Source organism: Nomia melanderi, chromosome 1 (genome assembly GCF_051020985.1).
Source record: "Nomia melanderi isolate GNS246 chromosome 1, iyNomMela1, whole genome shotgun sequence".
NCBI classification, from domain to species: Eukaryota; Metazoa; Arthropoda; class Insecta; order Hymenoptera; family Halictidae; genus Nomia; species Nomia melanderi.
The window spans coordinates 13914586-13935012 of NC_134999.1; the positions used below are offsets into that span (position 1 = coordinate 13914586).

Below are 20427 nucleotides of genomic sequence, written 5' to 3' on the forward strand. Positions count from 1 at the left end.
TCTATATATTATTCACGCCCATACTTGCTTCTCCGAGCACGTTGCTAGCGAGGAAATCTTTTACGGTTCGAAGTAGGTTCCGTTATTATTATTACACTATGTTTTAGTTCGCTTCCATTCCGAAGAATTTTTAATTAATGGAGTTTTAGACAAGAATTCGTTAGGTTTGTGAGAGTGTCTTGTATGTTTTACAGGGATTCTCGTGGCTAATTTCATTGCAAATTAAATTTCGGTAATTCCTTGGGTCCTTTGGTGGCTTTCATAACTTTCAAAAGAATCGTCTACGTGTAATTATTGATGTATTTAGTATAGATATAATTGTGATTTCTTTCAAAACATTATTTTAGAACATTTCAAAAAAATTGTAGAAACAAAGTTTTTTAAACAAAAGTAAACTATTATTAATTTTGATAATTTATGCTGATTACTTATCGACAGGACAATAGAATCAAATTAATTTAAATGATAAATGATCTTAGAGTCAAACAGTTAACTACACGTCCACGTTGTTCAACAATTTTCACCATTTTTTGATAGAAACGAATGATTGCTCATTTTTATAATTTTCAATTATCTGGTATCCGGATGATAATAAGATTTCCTGTTCCTTACACTGAATAGCACGGGAGATAAATTAAACGTCTACTTTAATTAAGAATTTCCGTATATTAAATTTGACGTATATATCTCTCTTCCTCGTTGCTGAATGCTTGGAAATAATTGGTAATAAATGCAGCACCGAATCTGTTTATCTAAAATATATAAATGAAACTGTGACGTCAACTTTGATTTGTTATTTAATTCTTCAGTAATGCTTCATCGTGAACTCTATAATCGAATTGATGTTAGTAGATGATGTTACTTTCTAACATTTAATATTTAGTAATTAACGTTATAGAGACCCCCAAGAAGAATATATAGTTATTTTCATTGTGTTCGCAAGAAATTTGATAGCAGCTTCATCTCTATAATCAGATATAATGTTTATGGAATTACGTGTCATAAGCTTTTATTCCAATTTTAATGGAATCCACGTTATGGGATTAATATCAAAGTGGTTCCAACGAAAATAAATTACAACTTCACGTGTCAATCATTCCGGTGAAATGTGCTCGCGGTTTACGTAGCTTCATTACGTTCGATAATTAAATACAAGATAAAATTGTAACATGGATCAGCGATACTCACAAAGAAATTAGCTATACCGACGACAACGTAAGTAAATAAACAAAAAATGAAATATAACTGATTCTCAGAGAAGAGGGAAATTTAATATCTAAACGAATAGAATAATTGAAAGAATATATCCTGTGAGCACTTTCGAAGTATCGTATACAATCTTCAAAGCGCGTTTGCCCTAAAAGTGCATGACATTTCCTACACATACATGTATTTTTGGAGAGCTTTCCTTATAAGGAAACGTTTTCAATTCGCTAATGGGTTTAATCCGAACTGCCTTTCATCAACCTGAATGCACTTCACTTCTAATATCTATACCCCGATATATTTGCTTAAAATTCCCCAAAATTTTGGAGAATCTTCTTTGACGTATGAAACATTGAAACTGACGAAGAAATTAATTCCTCCGTTGCGCACAAGGGATAAATATTATTCATAAGAAATATTCCTCGAAATGCACACAGAACTATTTTAATAAATGATTAATATTCACATTTTCGAATTTCACATATCACAGCTCGCAGGCGACTCGAAAAATCGATGAAACTTCAATAAATAAACAATCATCTGAAATCGTTGTATTCCACGATGTAATATACTACTATTGCATACAATCTCGTAATACTAATCATAATAATATCATAATATCGTACACAATACCTTTCAGTCTTTATTAGAGATTCGAAATGACGACAGTGGCGATTTCCAGAAAATTCTTTAATTTCTACAATGCGACGCGAGGAGTCACAGCTTATCTAAAGACTTTTAAATATCTATGCATCCTTGTACCAAGGACTGTTTCATTGTTTGTACTCGCGACTTTATATTTGTTACAAAACAATGTACTTATGCGCGTAGCCCATTTGACCAATGCCAAATCAGCGTAGATCAATCACCAATGGGAAGATTATTCGCTTCGAAAATATCTGGAAATCGCCGAAGACGCCCCATCCTCCTTCTTTGTCAGCAACGAGACTCTATAGGCCCCGAAGTATTTCTAATTCACGTTTATACATTGTTCTACACATTTAATTTCATCGACAAAGGTCGACACGAACATCAAACTCAAAGCACAAACTAATAACACAGTCCATTCTAATTTCAATAAATAATTCAAGCCATTTAGAGTTTAGTCTTTCTTGTTCCTTCACTCACTTATCCTTCTACTTCCGCCATGCTAAACTCTTGTCCTCGCCATTCGAGTCTACCTCTATAATTGCAATTTTATAGTCCCGCGGATTGTTGCAATTATCCAATGTCCAATGTAACCATAATAAGAAAGAAACGCAATAAATTCGTATTAGGTACTTATGTAATATTAATACCATTCTTGATACTATTGTATAATTCCGCGGTGAAATGTGGTAATGGGTTAAGAGACTTTCCCAGCTAGCGTTTGTTGTGCCGGCGAAATAAGAGCGAAAGGTAAGCGTTATTTGCTGTCTGCTGAAAAACCACTCGACAGAAGAGTGCTGGGAAAGCTCGATTGCAATTGAAGTTACAGCGACATACCAGAGGAAACGCTTGGGGTTTAATATCTCCCCGACGAGCAGCAGTCGCATAAACTGGCAAGAAACGTTATAGTCTTCCCGGGGAATACCTTTAGGAACACTGGATGTTTCCATTGCGTCAAAATATCGCGGATCGACGCCAATAAAACTGAACTCTGTATAGTTGAGGTATGAAAAGTTTATAGCTTCCCGCGACAATGCGCGGACTAACCGTGCGAGGGGAATACGGAACTTATACGGGGAAATTTATGATTAGCGTCACCGAGAACTATGAAAAATTCAACCGGGAACCTGCTTCGACCGCGTAACAATTTCTCCGTCGCGAGATCCATTATTTCGACACCGCTGGAAACTGAGCGCGGATGTTTTTCCATTAACATGCGTGTTCGTTAACCGTTTGAGTGCTAAACAAATTTTGTGGGTACATACCAAAAATACGGAAGTGATTGGATGAGTATGAAAAAAGTTAATAAGATTGAATAGTTATCTAATTAGATTACAAATATTGTGTTGTTACAAAAGAAATATCAAAAAATAACATATTATTAAATAAATTTGCTTTGATTTAGTTCTTGGAAAACATAGTAAGAAAATTATAATTGATACTGACAAACAGAAGCGCCGTCGCGCTCTCCGCAATGTTGGCACAACGCAAGAAGAGCACCCGAACGGTTAAAGCTTTCGAAGCTGTGGACTATAGCGAAGGAATTTTTATTATATTCCTTTATTTTTTCGTTATGTTTGGAAGAGAAGATTATTCTCCACGTGGAAAATATCTAATTGGCTGGTTGTTGGGGTTATGTTACATTTCGTGGAAGTAACAGGCAAATGTATAAATTTAGTGGAGATTTTTCGATCATTGTTGTAATTGGGAGATTATTGGAGAGTAGGAGAGTTATTTAGTAATTATAAATGCAAAATTGAATGTGGAAATGTTGGTTTTCGGCTGTTTTTTAATCTTTCGAAGGAGAATCTTGAAATTTGGGAAGTGCGTTATTCTCTTAGATGATTTATTGATTTGTAGTTTCGTCGGCTAATTTAGCCCTGCCAATTAATCGAGTTAGACGAGATAAGTGTTAGGAAAAGGTTGCGGCAGTGGTCTAAATTCAGCTTGTGTACAATACATATGAATATAGTAGTAAATATAGTTGTACCACGTGTTAAGTGTTAAATATAAATTTTACTCGTGCAACTTCATACCAGAAATTTCCTGTTCAAAATAAAGATACGTGAAGAGGGCAACAGAATTTAACGGAAAAGTGGCGCTAATTAATAAATATCACAGTATCCTACAATAAGTAAGAAATCCCTGTGAAAGAAAATAAATAAATAATCAATGATGGAATTTAACATTAGAACTACCATGCAGTCAAATTCGATATTCCAAGAATATCTAAATTGTACTTATTAACCCGTTGATCTACAATATCGTATCCCACTCGTGATGAAAATTTGAAACTGAATTTGAGAAATCTGTTATTGATTTTCTTTAAATATAAATTAAATATTACTTTTCTATTGTCAATCTTTAACCTCTGGACTAAACAGAGACGCAGAACAGGCATCAAAATTCTTTTCCTCATAAACAATGATAAAGTAATTGTATTGATCATAATTAACCCCATGTCATACAACACCGTGTCAGTCTCGTGGTAAAGATATCAAACTGAAATTATCAAAAATAATTGAATCTTGATTCTCTTGAGTTCAAACGAAATATTATATTTCTGTTATCAATTGCTACACTTCGAAACATAGATATAGATTAATACTCCTTCGTTCCCAGTAAATGATTAACGCGAAAGTAATTATTGCGGTTATGAAAGAAATCATAAGTTAAGGGGTTAAGAAGTAACTATAAGTAGTAATTTTCATTGGCTTCTATTTTAATTTACACATAATCAAATCAGGTTATTTAGCCATTCTTCAAAGAAATACCCGTGTGTCCACAATGATTGTCTTTAGCCGGGTTTAATCATCGCGACTCTCTTACCTTTAGAACACACGAGTCCGAGTTCTACCCAGCGGAGAGCCGTGCCAACTTTTGAACTAAAAGTTGCACACGTGCCGCGCAGATTTCTCGGAGCGTCATACAATTTTCATACATCGAGCGAGTTTTGAATCGCTGCCGAGATACAGGGCGCAAGTAACCTGAATTTGGCTCACGCTTTCACGCGTGAAACGCCGGGGTTCGCGGTTGTCAGACACGAACTTACATTATCATTAACCCCTTCGTGGCGTGCGATGTAAATGTGTTTACGTACTAAAGCCAGTGCCTGGAGGCGCGATAGCGGTGAACAGATCAAACGTATACGCGTGTTAATGGCAATCGTGTTGTGTTTACCGTTGTTCCGATTAATCAGGCTTACCGGCAAATAGAACACCGTCTGCTACCGTTCCCCCAAAGAAAAAAAATATGCTTCAACCTCTTCACTTAGGGTAAGTAGAGATGGGCCACCTTTCTTTTTGGAAGAATCATTACTTGGTTATCCCGTAAATTATATGGATTTTCATATTTCTTTTATCTTTCGAAATAGAGATGATTAAAACTTTCTTTTAAAGTAATTATATCTTAACCCCTTCACTTAGGGTAAGTAGAAATAACCCACCTTTCTTTTTGGAAGAATTATTACTTGGTTATCCCGTAAATTATTTTTCATATTTTCATATTTCTTTTATTTTTCGAAATAGAGATGATCGAAACTTTCTTTTAAAGTAATTATATCTTAACCCCTTGAACTATGATTTCTTTCTAAACTGTGATCGATGTAACTATTCTATTAATAGAAAATTCCAGTTTTATTCTATTTCTATTTCTTATTTCTATTTCTCTATTGACAACAGAGGAATAATATGCTATTTGCCTTCAAAAAAATTGAATAATATTTGTGTTTGTTAAATTCTGTTTGAAATCTTCACCGTGAGTCTGATACGATATTGTAGGGCAAGGAGTTAAAAAATTGTATAGATACAGAATGTATATTGGTTATGTTTATTTTGAAAAATAAAAGAAATATAAAAGACCACATTATTTATGGGATAACAGAATATTTTATCTTTGATTTTTTAAATCTTCATCCACTTATATTCCTTATTTTTGTTACTAATCTATTTCTTTCTTTTTCCTTTTCAATCTACCCAGTCATCCCTCAACTTCCATATCTGCGCAAGGTTCACCATTAAAATGGCACCACTTTAATCCTACATTCTAATTAATTACAAATCTCTGTAACAATTTTGAAATCTTTGAAACCAATGTACAAAGAACATAATTCTTTCCTCAAAATCTATCCAATACTATCAGCAATTTAACAAATGCCAATAAAACATTGAAATCTCGAATTATTTTTAACGAACTCCCGAAAATCGACTACGCATACCTCGACGACTAACTACTCATTCGTTAATTCCACTTAGAAACGAAACATTCCATCAACATGAAAGGCAGATCAATTTAATAATAAAACTACACGCGTAGAGAGCCGATCGAGCATTTCAATTTGAAAATTACGAAACATTTGCGAAGCGGAGTTGATCAGGCTAAACCGTGTACTAAATGTTCGAAACAATTCACTCGCCGAACGCTCCAATTCCACCGGAGCGCTAATATTCAAGTGATCGCGAAGCTAATTCCGCGAGTGCGGCTTTAAGCTCGAATCACCCCGGCAGGCACTTTCTTCACGGAAAGAGTTCGATTGTCCCGTAAAAGTGCTGCTTTGACATTCAACATCCAGATTCGTGTGTTGACCGCAATCTTTCCTTTGAGAACGGAACGAGGGAAGGCAGAGGGAAAAAAACTGAAGGAAGGCAGTATTGCAATCGCGATGGCTGCCATTCAGAAGCGTACTCGTCTTCACTTTCTATTCAAGATGGAACTGGAAAGCGGTGCACGGGTTTCTTTGCGACGCCTATTCGCGAATCCGAAGGGATTATAAACGCCGGCGAGTTCCTTTCCCATTCGCGAACGTCTTCGCGTGGACGGGGATTATCGTCGCACGCGAGATGCGACGTTCTGCTATTTCATCGTAAGATCGGGGATCGTTGCATCGGTGTCAATGATTTGCCGGTGCTATTTGAGCCAATCATACACAGAGTGTTCACGCTATTACTAGCCAGCGTTTTCCTTGTAAATAGAAAATGTTAGAAAAATATGAAAGAGGAAGAAGCAGTACCGTTTACAGTATTTATATTATTTTGTTAGATATGATGGTGACCTTCATTTTTTTTTAAATGGAATGCCGTATAGTTTTTTATATCAAAATAAAAGTGCGTGTCTAGACGAATTCATTCGTATACTACACAGTGACTTTTAAGGTCATGCAAGGTCAGAAATGGAAGAAACATTTTGAAAAACGCTGGCTAGTAATAGTGTGAACATCCTGTATAGTGGTGTTCAAAAGTTTCCAAATCGTTTTTAGAATGTTGCTTTGATAGGATGAGTTTAACCCATTGCCCTGTGATTTATTTTCCAACTATGATCGAGATAACTTCATCACTAATAATTATTGAAAAAAGAGAAAAATTCTATGCATATTCTATGACTATGTTTGTCATACAATATCAACATTGATAACTGAAGAATAATATCTAATTATAATTGAAAGTAATTAAGTAATATTTCTGTTTGCTCAAAGAGGAAGTGTCACGTCAAAGATAACATGCGACGCGTTAAATGTAAATAAAAATAAAATGAACTCACCATAGTGACATTTCGTCTTGAACATCAAATCGTTAAAATAAGTTAGTTGGACGTTATTACGCCAAACTTTGCCACTGAATCTCTTTTCACGTCCATTCAGTAGCGATTACTGCCTCTTATAAAGGTTATGAAACTTGCTCCTAAACTATTGCATCATTCTCCTTTATAATGGACAATATTTCATAATGTTATTGCATTGTACATACATTTTCATTTGGTCAGTAACTCGTGGAAATGTAAACGTTTGCACTAATATTTGTATCATGAGTACTTTACATCCAAATGATAATTGATTATTTTAACACATTGACTGCTACTAGAATTTCGAGCGTTTGTTATGGTAAGATTAATTCCTTTATAATAGAAGAAAATAGTATTAGAAATAATCTTCAATGTTTTGGTATTACAGTACACATATAACATTATTATCTAGCTTCTTGTGTTACTAAATATTTTGATTCAATATCAATTTTCTTATTGTAATTGCTTTCAAGCGATTTGGAAGCTCCGGTCACCGGTGACCACCATGGCAGTCAACGTGTTAATTATTCTACTGCAACCGTAATTAATTATTTTATTACAACTAATTATTTTACTGCAACTGTAACTCCACTTGTTTAGTTCGACGATAAAGGTATACAGAATTTCTGACTTCGCTCTGAAAATAGTTTCCGCTTGTTTTATCACTCATTCCGGAATACAACGTAAACGTTTTCTTTCTAAACGCTTGAAAATTCTCATATCTTTAAAAATAACTGTTTTATCAGGAAGAGCGAACGTGTTACCCTTTAGCGGCAACGTAACGCGCTGGGCGCATAGGGTGTGGAAAATATGCAGATAATATCAAAACACGTTAATAGACGAAGTTAATACGTTTAAGGAGAACAACGTTTTGACTTTATTCGTGTATTTTGCATATTATCCCCCGAACAGCTAATGCACGCTCATTTTCACCCAACTGTAGTTGCTGTTGTATTTATTCATATATTTACGTGATTATACACGCATACGTACAATTATGTGTGACTGCAATGTGTACAGTGAAGAGTGCACGTAATTTTCTATTATTCCAGGAAAGCTGTAGACAATGAAAATTCTATTATAGGTTAAAATGACACTGCACGCGCTGTGCGAGGGTTAATTTACGAGAAAAACAAACCGAGTGGAAACGCTGATCTTCTATAGCACTTCAATTTCACCCATACGTCGCGATGAAAGGATAGCATACTATAGAAGCTTAATGTTTTTGTAACTGCTCCGTGATAGACTCGATTTTTGAGGCTTAAAGTAACCTTAAAGAAAACTTCTTTCATAAAATCGTTAATAAAATACGAAAAAGTAGTCAATAGTTACCGTAATATCATGCAACGAAGAAAACACGCAATTAGAAAGTTATTTGGAAGCGTAAGATTCTTACAGAAATATCTCTGTGCTGTTTTAACAATGCATTTTTCAGGAAGATTACACTTTCATCAATATTTACGAAGAATTAATGTTAAATGTAATATGTATATCTTCCTATTCTGCTATTCTATAATCGAAGATTCAATAGAAGTTGATTATTATTAATGCAACACATTTTTGAATGCATAATATGTTGCAAAATTCAATTCTATGAAGCCATTTTAACTTTTAATGTTCTGAATTCACACAGACCTTATTAAACAATACGAGTCACTAATAGAATCATTAATGTTCAAGAAGCAGACGATAACTTTAGCGAAACTAAGCGAAAACATACAGGAAGAGCCACTGCATGTAAAGTTTCGGATAAAATCAGGCGGTTATCCGAAACATTTCAGAGGAGTCGGGCGCTGCTGGCTTCGGACAAATTCGGATAAAATCTGGTCGGACAAACCGAGTCACAACCAACTGAGGGGCAAGGCGTGCTCAATAACACTTCCCCGATGCAGAAATAAAAAGAAATCAGCAAAGCACACTGCGATGAAATAAAAAGAGCCAAAGATAAATCTCTAAAATAATCCGATGTGTTAAAGTATCTTAATTGAACGATGGTTCGATATATTACTCTGGGAAGTATCAAAATTGTATCTATATAGAATACAATTATGACATTGAAAATAGTTATTGATCAAATCAATAGCTGTTGAAATAAAATTGTATGTCAAGGCGATCTCGACGTGAGACTGCAAAGGATTAATTGCTAGATATTACATTGAGTATTATATATCTCGTAAATAACACACAGTGACGAGTGAAACTCGTGATGAAGATTTTTAAATTAATTCAACAAAACTCAATGTTGTTCGTTCCCCACGAATCAAAGTAAAAAGCCATTTTCCTATTATCAAAGTATTATCTTTGAATGAAATTTTCACTGAAAGTTGCAGAGAAAGTTTTGTTACATTTCTTCCAAATTATTGATAGTAGAATGCTACACGAGCTTGGTAATGATAGTAAATAATAGGGCAAAGAGGTAAATACAATACTTACTAGTAGTCTCATTGTTGTATGTAATATATAAGTATTAACAAAAAGAGATACGAGTAAAAGAATTCGAAAATTGTTTCCAGTACATTGAATATTTTCCCCATCGATAAGAGTTCGTTGATCTGCAAAGGGTTAATTGCTAGATATTAGATTGAGTATTATACATCTTTCTATAAATAATTAAATCGAGTGATTTCTTAAATATTTACTGGTAATCTCAGTGTTGTATGTAATGTTTTATGTAAAATACTAGTATAACTCAATGCTGTATGTAAGTATTAATGAAAAGGAACACGAGTTAAAGAATTCTAAAATCGTTTCTACTACATCGAATATTTTCCTCATCAATAAGAGTTCGTTGATCTCTCACTATGTAAATTCAAGATTGAGGTTGTCTGAAGAAAATTTACTTTCGATATCCCCTCGTCTTCCTTAAACCGTCCAAACCTCTTGTACACTGTTCGACATGTGGATACATTTTCTGTATAAATTTGATACCTACATTCCACGATATTTTGACTCCTCCAATTTGGCTTATTCAAAGTAGAATCCATGTATGGAAAGGAAATGTTGAAGGAAACTTTTTTCGACTCTTCGATCATACTTATGTTGTTCGAATAAATGTACCGTATAAATATACGTATATTGAATAATTTAATATAAATACAAATATACATATATTTAACTTCGTAGCTAAGAATAAAATAGAATATAATTAAATCTTTTCGTTATAATACGTGTAATATTTTAATACACATGAATGCCAGATCAAAGCTAACATGATTTAAGAAATTATTATTTTCAAGAACAAGGACAATTTTTGTGATTATAATGTTATTATTTAAAAAAATAATTTGTAACGTGAATCGTTTAAAATCACTCACTTCTCTTTATCTTTTTAAGGTTATTTGGATAGACAAAATTAGTATCTTTAGCCCCGCAGTATTCATGAGCTCATCTGTAACACTTGGTGCATTCAACCCAGTGTTCACCGCAGTATTCATCAGAATAAAGACAGAAAAAGCAAACGCCTGCATCGTTGCTGCCATACTTTGACCATGTGCTATCTCAAATGAGTTCTTCTTTAACAGGGGACTGTATATTTTTTAAATGGAAGCAGACATTATACGAAACTTCAGTATGTCTGTAAACCTTTCCATTAGACGAAGGAAAGTTAAATTGAATTAAAATTTAAGTTTCAGTTAAACGTTAGCGTATCTAACAAAATTATCATGCTTCCATATTATGCGTCTATACATTAAAACTATGATTTAATAAAAATCTTATCTCATATTAAAAGAAAATTCGACACGTAAATGATTCTAGTAATTAAAAGTGTCACAATTCCTTCTTCACAAATATTGTGTTAACTACGTAAAATTCGAGAGAAATGCATAGATAAGTAAAATATGTTAGCCTGAACGAGCTGCATCGATTTCTCTATAATCCTCGCCGGAATTTCGCGTGGGCTATAATGTGTATTTATTGCGCGAGATCCCAGTCATCTATCGGAAAAAATAATTGATTCGGAGCGGAGTAACTCCGCCATAAATCAGTTTCAGGAAAAACTAACAATCCACATGTGGGTTGACAGTCCGAGTGCTAGGATGTGAGATGAAATTCGATGCCCCGTTATTTACCCTCTGACTCGTGAAACAACATGCTCGTAAATCGACGGCTGGCGTGCTCAATTCCTAGAATTGACCGCAGTTGCAGCTAAAAACTTTCGCGGCTGTTTCGCCACCGAAAAAAAATGGAGTACTTACCAGATGGTAGCTCAAGGCAGCATGACGTTTCGTTTGAATTATTTTTGCCAGTATCGATCGTGTCACGTCATTAACGTCACGTGGATCGTTGATGACTGCAATTAAACAGAGGTATTTGTAAGTGATATTAGAACGTTAACGCTAAGGGAAAATATTAATATGTACTAATAAATTAATTAGGAATATCAATAGAAATTAATGATAATAATATTTTATACATTCTATTGCTTTAAATCATGCAAATAACGCAGACAAATTTCCATTAATTTTTCAATTTATAAAATAAATGTAAACCATATGATATACCATAAATAATTTTAATCGTCCTTCCTGTTGACGTTCGCCGTGCTCCAAATAATTACCTACATCAAACGATCCCAACTAATTAAAGTATCCCTCGGACAACGTTATTCGAACCTTGTAATCGCTTTTGCAAATCGTTTTGACTTTTTATGTGCACTCTGGGTTTTCTTTGGTTAATATACGTTAATTATCAAAAGCGATACGTACATATAGATTAATTACTTTTTCGTGTTTTTGATTAACTCCGAAGGAAAATTGTATATCTCTACGATTTCAGATTTATAGATTAAAACTTCGTATAATATTTAAAAATATAATATGTAAAAATATATTAAGTAAAAACATATTGAACCTATTATGAAAACATACATCGAATAGCACATCCCATGTTTATCATATTGAGAATGTTTTGCAATTCGCGAGAAGCAATTTTTAAGAACAATCTTTTTACACAGACTCACAATCAATTCCGTCAGATATATTTTCATCGTTCTATTCTAGCGAAACGTATCGCGAATTTCATTACGTACTTTTAGCACCTCGCGTGCAATTCGTCGCGCATTTATTCATTAACTCTCGACATTAGTATTTCATTACGTAAACCGCATCAGTTTCGTAACAAAGGAATCGCGAGATAAATTACACGTGTGAGTGCACACACGCAGAAGTACGGTTTTCGTGGTGCTTTGAAAAATATGCCGGCACGGCGTGTTTACAATGAGTTGCGGTGAAACAAAACGGACGCCGTCTAGTATGTTTACGGTGTGACACATTACAGCGTTTTCGTGGATCTATTGTGAGTCGAAGAATAAAACATTGGCATACGATTATCGCGTATCACGACCTTTCATCGTCTACTATAAATGTTAACCCTTTGAACTCTGTAGGCTTCAATATTGCACCAGTTATAATATTAAATATTTTAATGAATCATAAAGAAAAATAAAGGAAAATAAAAGACCGAAGAAATGTTATAACATTTCTAATTTTCGCTAGGAATACTATAAAAATTAGCTGCAGTTGCTGATAGATTACAAAATAACCTGAAGTGCTAAGGGTTAAACTATAAATGTACTGCACATAGAAAAAAATCTGTAAAAGAGACTCAGACAGATTTTTATAAATTATTCGATTTATAAGAAACGTATACATCACATTCTATGTCATGAATATTTTAATTATTCTGCTAACAATTTCAATAATAATTTTAATCATACGTTTTCTCGAAAAAATTACCTCTCGAATTATTTGCTGATTTCCGTCATAATCGAATATACCGATTAACTTTGAAATGATCGTTTGTTGTTATATCAGATATTAACACGCTGCATTATGATTTTAGAAATTTCAGCTAGTTCTTATGTCCATAGCGCTCTTATATAAGTAATACACCCAGTTTAAGGCAATGCTCGGAATGAACTGTCGTGAAAGATGTTCTGTTGTCGGTTTATACAGAAACCATGATTCTTTTGTTCTCTAATAAGCGTCGAGCATTACATATAGGAAAGATACAAAATTAAAAACACTTGAAAAGCTAATAGCCAGAATGTCCAGAATAAGCTGTCATTGAAAGAAAAAGCGGATTTTTTTATGAGAAGACAATTTGAAGAAAAATATTGATTCCTCGATAGACAAAAATAAAACAAACTGTAAAACATGTTACTTACAGGTTTTAGATAAATAATCCTATCTTAGTTTGTTTAACGGCATTTTTTTTCTTAAAAATGTTCTGCTCCTCGAAATTTACGTAGTGATTTCAAATTTTTGGCCGTTAGCGTATACACGTTTCTCGTATATATAAACCATATTTTCGTCAAAGGTTGAAGATCGAAAATAGAACAGTGGCATTCGACATATATTCAAAGTAAAGAACATTTAAATATAGAATGTTTGTATAATATAAATATATTACAGGTAAATATGGAATATCTCTATACTATAATTATATTATAGGTAAATATAGAATGTCTATCATTGTCACATTATAAGAGAAAAAAAAGGTTAAGAGGGCCAAATAGAAGTGTTTCGATTCGTTGACAGTTCCTTCGATGGTACTGCTAGGGGCACAGAAATTCGGGTGTTTGCAGCGTGAGTCGAAACGCAGGTAAATCCAGACAATAAACGCAGCCGGGTCGAACGGCGCGCGGTGTAACAGTTTTTCGCTAACGAAGAAACCTGAAATGTAACGAGATCGGACAAAACGGCGATTGGAACCAGCGACAACCGGCGTGAGGGGGGACGAAATGATCCCATTCCGGTATGCACGTACACATCGCGGGAACCGAAGGGGCGAAGGGGAAGCGTAACACTCTGTGTTAACGAATAAAGAATGGCGTGTTGCGCCGGCTGCGCTGGATGGAACTGGGTATACTGTGAAAGGACATGCAACGGACAACGTGTCGGCGCGAACAAAAAGGAGGTCGCAGAGAAAAGGACAAAAGCGAACAGCCGAGTCAGCTGCTGGGGCTGCGGGTCATGCACAGACGAGATAATTTCGATCAAGACCGCCGAGGGAGGAAACAGGGGGATTTCGACTGGCGTGATTGATTTACCCACATACACTTTGGGGATCGTCCGTGATCTGGGAAAACTTCGGGATTATAGCTGCAGATCGCTCGGAGGACCTCGGATTCACAGTGTCAGTCGGAACCTTTGTGATTTCAGTTAATGACTTTTATCGAATCTTCAGGATTCTTTGGTGTTCGTTTTCGTGGTTCTTATGTAGTAATTGTTTATTACTGAGAGATAGTAATAACCGTGTTGTAGTGGTATTAATGATTGATGATTAAGAGAGAGATAATGTTAATAATGATTCGAGAAATAGAAATATTAGTCGATTTATTCGAATTCGAAGTAAATGTTTTTCTTCTGTAGTCAATTATTGTAATTAACACTAGAACCAGGTGGGTCAAAATTATCAATTCGCAATTTCTTCTTTAGAAGAAAGTGTTCAAAATTGTTCAAAATGACCAATTCCCAATTTCTTCTAACCAGCTTCTTTAAGAAGCTGATTTAGTAATATCTAAACTGAAGTGTAAACCAATTGAAATGTTAATAAATTCACGCACACAGCTTTTTTCAAGGCGTTTTCTAAAGACGGTTGAAGTGCTCGATAGTTCTAGTGTTAAAAGCAAACATAAGAATATACGTACAATTCTTCTACAATGTTTTTCCAATAAATTATTCATGACACAGCAGTGTCGATCAGAGTTGAGAAAGAAATCATACTGCAGAGGGTTAATATTGAGTGATATTGATGAATATTAATGTGTATTTACTATTAATATTAATTAATACAGTTTAGACGACGTAAAACGATTTTATTTTACAACAGAATCTTTCAAACACTGAGAGCTACAAAAATTAAAATTCCACTTTCAACAAAGATTTCATAAAAATTGAAATGAGGGACAGATTTAGTTTGCCTACTTCGCGATTCCGTAGAGCAACGGTGAAGTGAAGAAAATCATTAATCTTCGTTAATCAGAGACGTTCTCCTGCATTTCACAAATTTACGGGTAATAAAAGTGGATGATAATCAGGAGTCCGGTTACCAAGGATATTGTATAACACAAACGTAGCTGACTGGCATGTTTCATCATCATAAATCCTCTATCTTTATATTGTACTTCTGTATCGATTGTAAACAGAACTTTTCGTTCGAAATCTTTCACCTGAAATCGTTTTTGATAAAACAACCGTTTATTATAAACTGAGACTCGAGTAATTAGATTCTATTGTATAAAAAGGAAAATTTTCATTCTTAGAGAAGATACTTCTTTTAATCTACTTGTAACTTCATCATTAATGAGATACAGATTCATCACGTTGAGAGAAGGTTATTCGTTAATTTACTGGATGGCAAAGCCGTAAAGGGTCATTCTCATTAAGCGCATTTTTAGCTGGCGGATACTTAAAGCAGCACGATCTTGTAAAATAACCGTGCCGGAGATAACGTTGTTATCTCCTGTATTTCCTGTACGACTCGGGTAAAATGCGATACTAGTACAATGCTGCGGTCAAGAAATGTGGCGTGTCGTTTAATATTCGGGGGGAAGTAACTTGAAAAACTAATCTCGCTAATTGAAAAGAAGATCATTGCACTTCGCGCGCACTGAGTGCTGGGTAATTATTAATTTCAATCTGATTGTGAAAAATTACATTCTGAAGATGTTTGTGTTATTATTAGATTATTAATTGTCTGAATATTGTTTCTCTTGTTTGGAATGAAATTGAAGATAAAAGTCATTTAATGGCTAAATGAGACTATAAATGGTATTCATTGTTTGTTTTTTGCTTTTATGGCAACCGATATAAATTGAGTGTTGCATGTAAGAGAGACACCTTGTGTAATGAAGAAACAATATACTATTATAATAGTTTCTTTATCAATTGCAATGTTTTATCTCTTAATTTAATTAAAATTATTGTGGAATTTAAATAATTTTATATTAATGATGAGGTTTATAAAATTAATTTATTTCAGTCTAGTGATAAGCGATGATTATCCTATGGGTAATTAGCGAGAAACGTTCCACTCTAGTTGATACGTCTGGAATAAAATCTTTACGATACTGGAATGTTCACGTCCTTTTCGTAAGTCTGACCTAAACCAAGATCTTAAAGTAACTTGGGCAATTAAGAAAATGTACAAAGTGCAAACTGCATTGAATCAATCTTTCGGAGATGGTGGAAACTTCGTGAACTCCGAGGACAATTAATGACAAGAATTTTCAACCAGTAAACAGTGTAAGCAAATAATTTATTGCAATGAATACTTCCGGAAACAAATTAACAATATCTAATATATTAAAGGAATAAGTGTGTTAATACATTAATGTGTATGTTGGGGACCATTTTTATGTACCCAGAGGTAAACCAGAAGACATGGCTTTGAAACTCAATTATTCAGAATAATCTAATAAAATACAATTGAAGTCTTGAACTTCAAGACACCATAAGTCCAATTTTTAACGTTATCTATATGGTTCATTGCTTTCACTGTTTTTACCTTACTCGAACCAATTTAATAATATTAAAAATATACACGTAATGAAGATGGACGTGTAGCCAATGCATACGGAAAGACCCAATACAATACATACTAAATGAACGAACGAAGAAAAAAAAATTGATTTTTTCGAAATGATCGGCTGCAGTGATTTACGTATTGTGAATCGGAGTAAATCCAACAAATCTCTTGGATTAAATATCCCATAATAATTGCATGTATATGTTGATAATTAAAGCCACCTTTTGATCTCTAACACTTTCAAAATACCAAGGAAACATTAAATCACTTATTAGTTTAATCTAATCATTTCCATATCAAGAGTGTCGATTGAATATATCGAATAAACATTGCAAACAGAGTTAAATTTCTTAATATAAAAAATAATATGAAACATTACTCACGTCGGTAGATAAACATTTCTTATCCAAATGAAATCATTGTGTTCCGAAGAATTTCAGTTATTAGAAATAGTTTGCAACAGGAACGCGCAGTAGTATAACCCGTTATGAGACGCAACGTATGATTGTCTAGGAGGTCATTCTCAAGTTTATACTAATTGTAAGGTCTGAGCGGTGCCGGGGATAATTCAATTTGAGTTACTGGTAAAGACCAAACTGTCATAGCAAGTGTATATAGCGCTATGTTACACAGAATGTGCGATAAACTGTGAGAGATGCAATTAGTCTTGTCAACGCGAAGAGTCTTCTATTACTGTGGGATAACGTAAGACGTTGTACCGCGAGAATTACATGGCAAACTGGTATAGGGCTAAGCGTAACAATGGAGTTATGTCGTCTCACTCTTCATATTCCTTGAACGCATCTCATACGAATTACCATCTCTTTCGTGAGACGCGAGATAACATAGGTAAGACCTTTAGCCATCAAAGGGGCTTAGAAAATATTATTCCGTTCCCTTTACTATATTATAACAAAATTCTGCGTACAGATGTCTTAAAATATATCCAAAAAATATATTATACTGGACAAAAGACATTATTCTAAGTATTCAATAACGCCTGATGATGAAACGATTGACCGTCACAAAATAAAATACCGGAAAATTTTACTATATCATCCCAAGTATCGAAAGAGTCATTCTACAGAAATGGAATCCAAAAATTACCATCACTTGTCAATTTAATTGTTCACTAAATATTAATAAATGCATTGAAAATGTATTACATTCTTTTAATCCAAAAACAGATAAAATTTTAGACCTAACGCTTTCAACAAACTGTGAATTTAGTAGTCTTCAGTACCGCTCCATTCGCATCGATTACATTTCTCCCAATCCTGTCGCACAGAAAGGGAACCTCATAAATATTTAGCAAATACACGAACCATGCACGCGTTCGAAGAAAACTTCGAAGTCAAGAAGAAGCGGGAAACTCGAGCATGCGTCTGGTTCAATTGTCTACCGCCTCGAGTCACGGCGCAGCGCGGCGCTCATGGAATGCTCGGGCACTATAGAAACGGCGAACGGCCGCGAGCGGCGCGACGCGGCGCGACCTGCACGCCCGAAACAAGCTCGCGACGCCCGGTAATAAACGGGGTCCGGCCGGCGCGGCACGCGGGGTTGCGTATGCAATTAAAAAAACGAAAACCGAGCAAAAAGACAGAAGGAACGGAAACAGTGGCGTCGGCGTCGGCGGCGGTCTGAAAATAAAAAAACTTGGGAAAAAGCTGCGCCGTGTCTCATTTCGGCCACTGTACGAAAACATCAAAAGCAGCTGTCGAAATTGTCCGGAATGAAAGTGGGTTGCGAGTTGCGATGGCCGCAAAAAAAAAACGAAAGGGAAGGGGGAAGAGGCGGAGCGGGTTGGGACTAGCACGCGCTATCGTTCCGGGACGATCGATGCGAGGGGCCAAACGAAAAGAGCGAAAATGCACGGAAATCGAGACGCGTCGCGCAGCTGAGTCTGCACATCGCGTCCGGAGACCGGGGCTCGCCGCTCGTTACCATTACGCCGGCCGTGATCGGATTGATTTGAACTCCGGGAAAAGCGGTATTAAAAACCGTTTCGAGTATTTCACGAGGACGCGTGGTACCGGTCGCCACCGATCCGCGGAACGTCTCGTAGTCGCAATTAACTCTTTCGCTACTGAGGGTGACTATAGTCACCGCCCACAAACATGGGGTGAGAAGTCAAGACAATATAAACAATAACAGAAATACGTTTTTGGAAAGATTATAAACACATTGTTACGAGCACAAACCATTTTGCTTCTAAAAACAGTGTCACAACAGCGTTTTTCAGACAAAAGGGCCCCGAACACTGAAGAGTGCGCTTAACACTAGAACTACCGAGCACTAAAATTGATTACTCTGTATTTCCTTATAAAATATATGTGGTATTAATGGAAAATAATTATGTTTTATTTTAAGAAACATAGGAATAGTTAATCGAATAAGATACAGATAAATAAAAACGATATAGTTCGCAGTGTACAGGTATTTTCTCTTCCAAAGCGAACGCGACTCTCTAAAAACTCTCGCTATCACTTAAAAATCATTCTCTCCCCACAAGCATTCTTCTTACTCGCACTTCCAACAAATTTTCAACCACATCCTACTCTCACTACCACGCACTCATCGTCCTCGCCTACGCATCCCTCGGAAAAACTCGCCAACTCTTGGGCCTGGTCTCCATCAGTCCCTTTCTCTTTTATGGCCCTCTTCCTGTCTTTCGGAATACTCGCTGTCCCCCTGCCTAAAACTATGATACTACATATATAAAAATACATTTATTGAGTATTCAATTACCTTATGTTCTAGTTTATATTCATCTAAATCAATTCATCGAATAATTTCTCATAAAATCCTCTGTGCCTTTTCCATAATTGTAAAAGAAGTGACACTGTGAAGCACTCTAACTGTCACAAGCACTTTTGAGTATATTCTGAATTTTTCTCGAAGGACCACCCAATGTTGAGACTGAGTTCTAATGACTGACTGAATGATGTACTTCCCTGAATGGAGGTTTTCTGAAGTGTTTCTAATTTGTTCCTGAATGAACGTGGTTGCTAAATGAACGTGGTTGCTAAATGAACGTGTTCCTGTTTCTAATTCTCAACTGATTCTGATTCTGGTTTGTTTCTAACTGTGTTCTAACTGTACTGATGCTGTTTCTGTGCTGATTCTAAACTCTGGCTGATGCTGTTTCCGGTCTGATTCTAAACTCTGACTGTTCTCAACTCTCTAAAGGGTTTTTATAATCTTCCTGGGCCCACTGCCTCTCTCTCGATGAACGATGGTGGGCCTCAGGTGCGGTTTTCTCATCCCTTCCTAAGTGTGATGACCACTCCTGTATCATCCCCTTTCAGTACGCCCGTAGCGCGGTATTTCCCTGGAGCGGGGGTGACGGAGTTGGTTGTTACGCTGGACGAATGTTTGGCACCGTTGGGGAAATTCCGTTAAGTCAAGATCCTTGAGGACACTTTTTTCTAAAATTCTAACGGACCCTCTGAAACACGACTTTACGATACCTGGGCTAAAGTGAAA

The 20427-nt window shown here is 35.4% G+C and overlaps 1 long non-coding RNA gene across 1 annotated transcript in view; it reads right to left on the reverse strand.

Moving 5' to 3' along the window:
* The window catches only part of LOC143174416 (uncharacterized), a 204670-nt gene extending 187275 nt beyond the window's left edge, over nucleotides 1-17395 (reverse strand). The window contains exons 1-2 of the long non-coding RNA XR_012998328.1: nucleotides 17325-17395; nucleotides 11607-11701 (exon numbers count right to left, since the gene is read on the reverse strand). This is a non-coding gene — a long non-coding RNA (uncharacterized LOC143174416). The remainder of the gene's footprint in view (nucleotides 1-11606; nucleotides 11702-17324) is intronic.
* Nucleotides 17396-20427: the final 3032 nt, after the last annotated feature.